The sequence below is a fragment of the Patiria miniata genome, unplaced genomic scaffold (assembly GCF_015706575.1).
Source record: "Patiria miniata isolate m_02_andy unplaced genomic scaffold, ASM1570657v1 HiC_scaffold_5, whole genome shotgun sequence".
Classification (NCBI taxonomy): domain Eukaryota; kingdom Metazoa; phylum Echinodermata; class Asteroidea; order Valvatida; family Asterinidae; genus Patiria; species Patiria miniata.
Genome location: NW_024037072.1, coordinates 24,146,919 through 24,156,305, shown reverse-complemented (window position 1 = coordinate 24,156,305; position 9,387 = coordinate 24,146,919). Strand labels below are relative to the sequence as shown.

The following is a 9,387-nucleotide window of genomic DNA, read 5'->3' as shown; positions in this document are numbered from 1 at the left end:
CTTTTTTCCAATTTGCCATCTTTTCTGCGCATCAGACGCTTAACATCCAGAACTCCTCCTTCCTTATATGTCTCTAGGATTTCTTTGTCTTCAATCTCAATGGGGATTCCTGTAATAACTCCTTTACTTTGAGTTTCTGATTTCGCAAATTCTGTAGTTATTGCCCATTTGTCAAGTTGCGACATGGCTTTGAGTTTTTTGGCCAGAGCTGGGGTATGGCACCTAACCGTAATTCCGCCTTGGCTGTTTTTGGTGACACTTTTTACAAGATTACTACCTAGGTTGTTCAGGGCTTTAGCTATTTTGATTGGGTTAACTTTAGCAAGCTTAACATCCGGGGAATTTATGATGACAAGTGTCGGTTGGCTCCTGGTGTTTTGACTCTTTGTGAATCGCCGTTTAGGTTGGGGGTTTTGTGAAGTATCGCTGTCTGAGTCAGAGTATACATCGCTGTATGTTATGTGCCGTTTGCGGCTCTTAGTCTGGAATTGAGAGCTATCTTGTGCCTGACTTATTAGTTTGTCAAGTGTTGATCTAGGTGGGTCATCATAGTGGGGGGATGGGTTAGACATGTTAGATTGTGACATTTGATCCCATGAAGTTTCAGACTCCATGTCATCCTCCATTGTTAGTTGAAATCCAGGCCTAGATTGGCCCAGAAATCTGAAAAACATTAATTACAGCCTCCTGATATTGAGATTTTGCTTACCAGAAGAACGATGCCAGCAAGATCTTGTACTCAGAACCGAAGATCGAAGCAAAAAAACAGTCACTGTTTTTTCAGATTCAAAAACTTTTCGCGCGCTCACGAGCATCCAGAAAACACGTCCGATCACCGCGAAACCATACATCCGATCCCAAATGGATCAATCGATCACGCCGCGATTTATGTCTAAACGGTGACCACGTGTGGTAGTAGGCTTTTATAGTAATGTCACGCATCAGTGACTGGTATGGGAGAGTCATCTAAGAAGTTTCAATCTACGGTATCGGACAAAAGACTACACCACAAAGAAGGGGCGTGCAGGCCCTGTGGTTTAAACGTAACGAACAAAGCTACCTGGTCACACAAACAACAAAACCATACTTTCTTGGTCGCTGCACGTACGTGGTGTTTCGCAATCAACAGGTACAACTCGAAGGTGAAAAACTTGGAAGATTCAACGATGGCACAACACCGGTCTGTGTTCGAAGCATTGATTTGCTTTTGCATTGTTTCACTTTTACTTTACATTACCTTGCTCCACTCTTTCAATTGTTGTGAAGGGTCTCGGCAGAAAAATCCGTCGCCTAAGCGACGATGGCAAAGCTATTCTACAGATACCATCGATGCGGGAGTTACAACCACAGAGCAATTGAAAGGAACATATTCTGCAACACATGGATTTTCCTTGACACTAGTAATCCGCATGGCAGCCGTACCAAAACTGGTTTAGCGTCTGTACTGCATATTCCTCCGTTCCTATACCTTATTTTGGTCTCCCAAGCTAGGCCCCATCAGCCTGATTCTTGACAAGGAATCAGAAACAGATCATCGGTTTGCACGTAAACTGAGACAACAGGAGAAAGATTTGGGCCTCAAGTTTGACTTCCTGTATGAGCCACTCCCTGATATTGCCTCGGGCTGGACTAAAAATCCAGGTTACCAACGTCAATTGTGGAGTAGTTTCTTCATGGATCTATTCATCAATGCTTCGATCATTGGTTGGACTGATTCTGACGCGGTGTTCACGACGCCAGTGACTCCTGAAAACATCTTCAACGGCCATCGATTGCGAGTGTTAACTTCCACTCACATGAAGCCAATGCACAGAATGGGCTGGTACAAAACAGTGCTACTTGCCATTGGGAAGGGTATGGTTGCTGACTTCATGACGTACTTTCCTACCTACATCTGGAGAGACACCTTCACCAACTGTAGGAATCACATAATGAAGCACATGAACGTAAGCCAAAGATTGATACTTAAAAAGGAAAGAGTTCTATACCTGGATATCACATGACACCCTCGAGCAGCCCTGTGCACAAACCATATTATGTGAGACTGGTCTAAAAAAATCCAAGCGTTTTACTCAGTAAAGCTGCTTGTATAGGACATGTTATCGCTTTCTGATGGCTGATAGGTCATGCACTGCATGGGAAAAATTAGTGATGTCCATGTGTGGAATTCTTCCCCTTAAAAATCTTGAAATGAACATCTTTATTCTAATTTCAGTCCACAAACCATAACATTAATGTTGCCCGTTGAAGTTAAGGAACAGTTTTGAATGGGCTGAAGGTTTCCCTGCCCAGCGATTCATGACTGATAATTGTTTCTTTAACAAACAAAAGGTCATTTGCCACACGCTGCATTTTATTTAGTGTGACAAAAATTGTTGTTATCTTGATTTATAATAAAGCGAATACTTGTAAATGGCCAGAAATCGGATTTAACGGCGCTGGGCCCCGAAAAATGTTGTATTCTGGACGCTCTTTGTTGCTATCCTAGGCAAAATTAAGTTACAATTTTAACAAATATAAACAATAAACTAGAGGTTGAAGGAACAACCACACGGTGTTGGGCCATGGACTACCGCAAACTTTGCCACACACATCAACTCAAAATATGCATGTTTAAATCCATGCTTTACTTTTTCTACGTGCCGCCAGAGGGCGCTCTAACATTTGATGACGTCACCTGTAAAATTTGTGTACAGTACTGCCTAGGCAGCCACTCACATCGTTGAAAGCAAGTTCGTATCTTCTGCCAATTTCAAATAAAAAGGCACTTCCGGTTTCGACCGGAAGGAAGGGTCACGTGATTTTGCACATAATACCAAAAATAAATACCCTGCTTTATTGTATCGATTGCCATAAAAAACTGTAATCAAATCTGTAGCAGTTGATTTTATATTGATTTTCAAAGATTAAATCTAGACATCTTTGATTGCTTGTAATATGATACTTGATTACGTCATTGTGACGTTGTTACCAGAAAAATCAAGAGCTATTTTAACTGTGCTATATATAGCCAAATCTTGATTATATCTATCACGGTTGATTTTTTAGCAATTTTTGAAGATTTAAAGGTCTTTTTATTGTAACTTCCGATCTGATTTTTTCGCGCACAGGTCTTGTCTGCATTAAGGTCATCATGAACATTAATTTTGAAGCGAATACCGCAAACTTCGCCACAGACATCAAGTAAAAATGCGCTTTTGACATTTTTTAACCTGCCACTAGAGGGCGCTCCAACTCTTCATGGCGTCACCTATTATTTTTTTTGAAAGGTCAATCCAGGCAGACACCAACATCATTGAAAGCAAGTTCATATCTTATTCCACTTTCAAATTATTAGGCACTTCCGGTTTCGACCGGAAGGAAGGGTCATTTGATTTGACGCGCACGGGATAAAAGGAAGAGCATGTATTATCATGTCGATTCCCGCAAAATTCAAGTTCCGGTCTTTCACGGTTGATTTTATATTTAATTCCAAAGATTAAATTTATTATATTTTGAAGTGACGTCACGTGACCCATGATGACGTCATGATGATGTAATTACAAAAAAATACATCTGCAGTGGGTTGGGCATTTGGGTATTGACAAATGAAGTTCATATATGTTTCCATTTTTCCAAACAGTTCCGGAGAAGAATCTGTCTTGAATAAAAAAAAAAAAGAATATTGAATTCATAGAATAACAGTAGGTTTTGGGCTGAAGCCCAACACCTAATAAAACATAAAAATATTCACTAAATAAAAATAGAAATTAAATTTATATTGTACTTTAAGTACAAATTTATAATCGCAACTTTACATTAAATTAAAAAAAAAAATCAGTGCGGCAAATTAAAAACAAATACACAGAGAACAGTTCATGTGAAAGATTAAAGAATTAACAAAATACTGAAAGGGAACGTCAAAATAATAGATTATTTATTAAAACTCATGTACTGTCAAATTATTTCGCACCAGGCACGTACATTATGTCCATTGCTTTTCATTTTAAAGTGAACTGTTGCTTTCAAACATCTATTAGCCCCGTTTACACATGGAACTGTTTGCAGAGGCTATTCACAACAAAAACTGTACATTCTTAAAATAATATATGTTGATTTGAACAATAATCTACACTTTTAACAATAGTGTGACGTCACAAAAATAGGTTAATAAGATTGAATTTGCGTCGGGGTGATGTAAATCAATGTTAGGTTTTGCCCTTGACCGTCTTATAAACACTTGTATACTCAGTGTGTTACCTCCCGAGTGGACGAAGTTGGAAAAATTCACTCGGATGGGACTCGAACCCGCGACCTCCAGTTCTAGTGCAGACGTGCTACCACTCGACCACCGAGCTTGCGTACAATGATGTAGCAGCGGGTATCACATTTAACTATTCATAAGATGGAATTTGTGTCGGGTTGATTTAAATCAATATTAGGTTATGAATAGTTAAAATACCCGCTGCTACATGTACATACAATTCGATCCAGCCAACTGATCCCGCAAGCTCGGTGGCCGAGTGGTAAGACGTCTGTACTAGAGAGCAGGAGGTCGTGAGTTCGAGTCCCACCAACTTTCACTCGGGAGGCAACACACGGAGTATAAAGTGTTTATACGTCGGTGAAGGGCAAAATCTAATCGTTTTTAAGAATGAACAATAACAAAGAAATGGTTTGTCACAGTTCATTTGAATGGTACGTGACTTGGCTTTTGACTGAAGAACTTGGTAATGACTTTTTAAGGGCCCATGCAATGTAATTTTTCTTAAAGGCTATCCTTGAAAATGCACCTTTGTGTCCCATTTAATCTCTTTTTTAATTTTCGTTTTGCCTTATTGGTTTTTATGCTAATGCCAATTTCCATATTCATGAGCAAAATTGTGATGTCATTCCGGGCAAGAAACCTCAATGTTACAGTTATTTCTGCACCAAAAGGTACCAGAATTTTGGAAACATGTATTTCGCTGTCATCAATTTCATTTTCTTTGGTGATTCGTTGTTGTGTGTAAGTACATGGTAGTAAGCCAATGAACAACCCTTTGTCACACAGTGTTTTCAACGATTACATTTGGGTTCACAATTTGAACAGAATACCCCTAAACTGAACAGTGTCTTCCTGAAATGACATATCGCGGCAACAGCGCCCTCGGTTGTCCGGAAAAGCACGGACAATGTGCGCTTTTTAATAAAAGTTATCCAAAAAGGGATGTCAAATAGTTTCATACATTTATGAGGAGTGGAAAGTTGCACATAATGTGTTCCTAAGAAAAATTCATTGCTTGGACCCTTTTTAGTAGGCCTACTTAATATGATGAATTCGACTCCTGTTTTACACCGTGGGGCAAAATGTCTTTGCAGGTATCCAACTTTGAGGACGTCTTTCGCAACCTACCTAACCTCAGCCCCGTCAACGTCATCATGAATTACGCCTACTACTTCGAGCACGACCGTTACGACTGGCACTTGGATTTTACGGAGACTTTAGAGGACTTCAACGCACATCTACCTCCAGGTGTTAGCATTAATGCGAGTGAGATGGCACCAGATGTACACGTCACCATACATGAGCGTCACTACAAAAAGCGCCCCTACCCATTACTGCAGGGATATTGCATCGCCAAGCGCTATGTTGGTACTCTTCCCGCAAGCTGCCTCAAATTTGACAATGTAACAAACTTTCAGCTTTTTGAGTTTGAATCTGGCAAGTTACCCAGGGAACATCTCAGTCCTGGGACCTGGTGTTCGGGCAACGGCCGCCGAGAGTGTATTCGACTCATCGAAGCGCACTACCAGAACGTCAAGAAATATCACAAGCTGGGGTGGTATGACCTGGATTTGAGACGCATGACTGCCGTTGAGAAAGCAGCAAGGCAGGAGAATATCACATGTCCAAATATATTCCAATTGGATTAGATGCACAACAGTTTAAACACCCCAATCACAAAATCAATCAAAATGAAGTTTATAATCACATGGATACTTGGTTGGTTTGTTGGAATAGCAACATAACTATACTGTAAGCATAGAGTTTAAACACATTTCTAAACACTTTTTTGTACCCACTTTTTAAACATATTTAAATCCACGACATGTTTAGATTGATGGATGTCTGTGACATGTTTAGGCACGTACGAAAGCCCATTAGTACCATCTAGCTAGTATACATTGTAAAAGAAAAGAAAAATGACTTATCGGGTTGAAGTCAACTGACAGGCTGAATGCACACTTTTACGACACTTTCATTATCATCTGTTTACGAAAAACGAACATTAAAATATATATCTGACTTTTTTACAAGTTATTATTAGGCTGTCATACTGTGCACAATCCTAAAACGAAACATGTGAACAAGTGGTTACAAGAAAAGTGTTTAAGAACTATAGCACCATATTTTTTCTCATCACGAAAAAGTGGGGGGGGGATTCAATAGCCCCCCCCCCCCCATCTAAAAGTGGGGGGGGATATATACTCCTCATATCCCCGGGATTTACGGCCCTGCTAACAGAAAACAATTTGTATCATTTAACTCAATAATGTCTAAAGAGTAATCAGTTTCTTGTGGAGTACCACAAGGTTCTGTCTTAGGTCCTCTTTTATTTCTTACTTATATAAACGACATCTGTAATAGGCCTACATCTAACATTATATCATTTTCTTTATTTGCAGATGACACAAGTCTAATGTATAGTCATAATAGTGTGGATACAGCTGTTCATATTCTTAATTGTGAACTTGTAAAGATAAGCACTTGGCTGCTAGCAAACAAACTGTGTATTAATGTTCTTAAATCACATTAGGGCCTATATTGTAATTTGCTCGAGACAGAAGAAATACACTCAAACGATTCCTTTAGTCATAAATGACATTAGCCTGAAAAGGTAATCAAGACTACATTTCTAGGTTTGACTATTGATGATAATCTAACATGGAAGAATCACGTTGATGACGTGGTCAGCAAAATATCTAAAACTATTGGCATAATGAATCGTCTGAGGTTTTTCTTACCTACAAATATCTTAATAACTCTTTATAATTCACTTGTTCTTCTATACTTAAACTATTCCAATATCATCTGGGGTGGGTCTTCTTAAACTTCTTATTCTGCAAAAACGAGCTGTTAGAATACTTTCCAATGCTGGTTATCGAGACCATACGTCACACCATTATTCGCCAATCTTAAATTATTGCAATTCAATGATCTTTACTATCTCAATCTCGGTAAATTCATGTACAAATATATGAATAATTTGCTCCCTTTGTGTTTCAGCACATGTTTTACTTTAACTTCAAATGTTCATTGTATCGCGAAGTATCGCGAAGAAAAATCTTCATGTTGGCTTCAATAAAACGACAATATTCAAAAATGGAATAGTTCAACGTGGCAGGAGTTTCTGGAATAGTCTAAGTATCCCTCATTTGACAAAAAAAATAAAAATACAACTTCTTACATCTTATTCGTAGTGTTTTAATACTTTGTTTACATACAACAATAGCTTAATGATACGTCTGTTTGTCTGCCATTGTCCTTATTTCGTGCTTTGTAATTGTGCAAATGTCTGCTTGTCCAACGGGTCAGGGAACAAAAGCGATCGCTTCACCCTAGCCCCGTGTTGTTATGTGGATTTTTACATGTATAATCTATTTTCATTATGTTAATAATGGTATTGTGTAAAAAAATAACTTCGTATTATATTTTGTATGCTTAAATGTTAACATAACAATTTCATGTTTGTAGTGTCATACAACGTTGAAACAAATGTTCAGTAAAGGCCTAATAAACATTACCGGTGTGAATTTCAATTCTGGAGTCGGGATTCTGACCTGTTCCCGTCATGCATATCATTTGCGTACGTCAGGCAGGATGCCGCCCGATGTATGGTAGATTGGTAACAGCCCGATAGTCCGAAGGTTCGATAGTCCGAAGGTTCGATAGTTCGAAGGTTCGATAGTCCGAAGGGCCCATTAGTCCGAAAATAGAATAGGGTGGGATAGGGTGCAATAGTCCGAATAGACAATAAGATTCGATAGTCCTAATAGATGATAAGGTTCGATAGTCCGAATATACGGTAGGGTTTGATAGTCCGAATTGACGATAAGGCCCCAAAAAAGTCTCCGGTTTCTGGTATGCGCGCGCATCGCCGTAGCCATGCGCGCCGGCAAAATGAAAAAGTTTATTTTTCAATGAAAGATGATGTCTCAAACCGCCAAACTCACTGGTTTGACTGGAATCCTGCTGCTGCACAATTATAACGTGTTTTTAGATTGGGTTATGGTCGAGAATAAGCTTTATGTGGCCTCTCTGGACTCCCATATATTTGCACTAAGTTTAGTCGGGCACCATTTTGCAGTCATCAGCCGACATTTGAAGCAAAAAGATCAGGTAAAAAAAAAAAAAAAGCCGCGTCGCCGCACCACTTTTTTGGGCAAGCTCCATACCAGAACCGGAGACTTTTTTTTTGGCCTAAGGTTCGATAGTCGGAATATACGGTAGAGTTTTATAGTCCGAATTGACGATAAGGTTCGATAGTCCGAAGGTTCGATAGTCCGAAGGGCCCATTAGTCCGAAAATAGAATAAGGTTCATTAATCCGAAGGCTCGATAGTCCGAATAGACGATAGGGTGCGATAGTCCGAATCGACAATAAGGTTCGATAGTCTGAGCCTTCGGACTATAACCTTATTTTCGTTTCGAACTATTGAACCTTCGGACTGATTAACATTATTCTAAATTCGGACTACCGAACCTTCGGATAAATGAACCTAATTCGGGCTAATGAACCTTTGGATTAATGAAACTTGCAAATGTTCGGATTAACGACCCTTATTTCATTTTCGGACTAACGAACCCCCTCTTATGTTAATTGTGTGCATTCGGACTATCGAACCTTCAGACTAAAGAACCTTCGGACTATCGGACCTTCGGACTATCGGGCGGCCGCCGGTAGATTTACCGCTAGCTATTACCTTTCCCCCGATATTTGAAGTCCGAATGAAGATTTTAAGGGCATGCAAATCGTGATTTGGCCGGCGTATAGGCAATTTCGGACCGAATTACTGGTCTGCAACCTGCAGTCAACTGTGGTTTACATGGGGACTTTTCACGCCGCCGTGGGAAAAAGCTCAATTAAGCAGCTATATAGCTTCCCTGTCGCGTGGCCCCGCCTATGGGTATTCAACATTGGAATGCCCTAGCGTCTGTCATTTCGTTTTGGAATTTCTGTATATGTTTTTCAAGTAAACTGCGGGGAAAATTACTTTTACTGAAAATCACCACTTCAACCTGCCTAACCATGCCATTTCTTACATGATTTTACAGGGCAAGAATAACTTGGCCCGACGCTCGAGGACTCAGTTCGCAACACCGCCCCCCCCCCCCCCTCCGTTCGACCATAATGTTATACATGGG

At 39.8% G+C, this 9,387-nt stretch overlaps 1 pseudogene; it reads left to right on the top strand.

The window, feature by feature from the left end:
* Window positions 1-974: 974 nt before the first annotated feature.
* LOC119742114 lies at window positions 975-7,776 on the top strand (annotated as a pseudogene).
* Window positions 7,777-9,387: the final 1,611 nt, after the last annotated feature.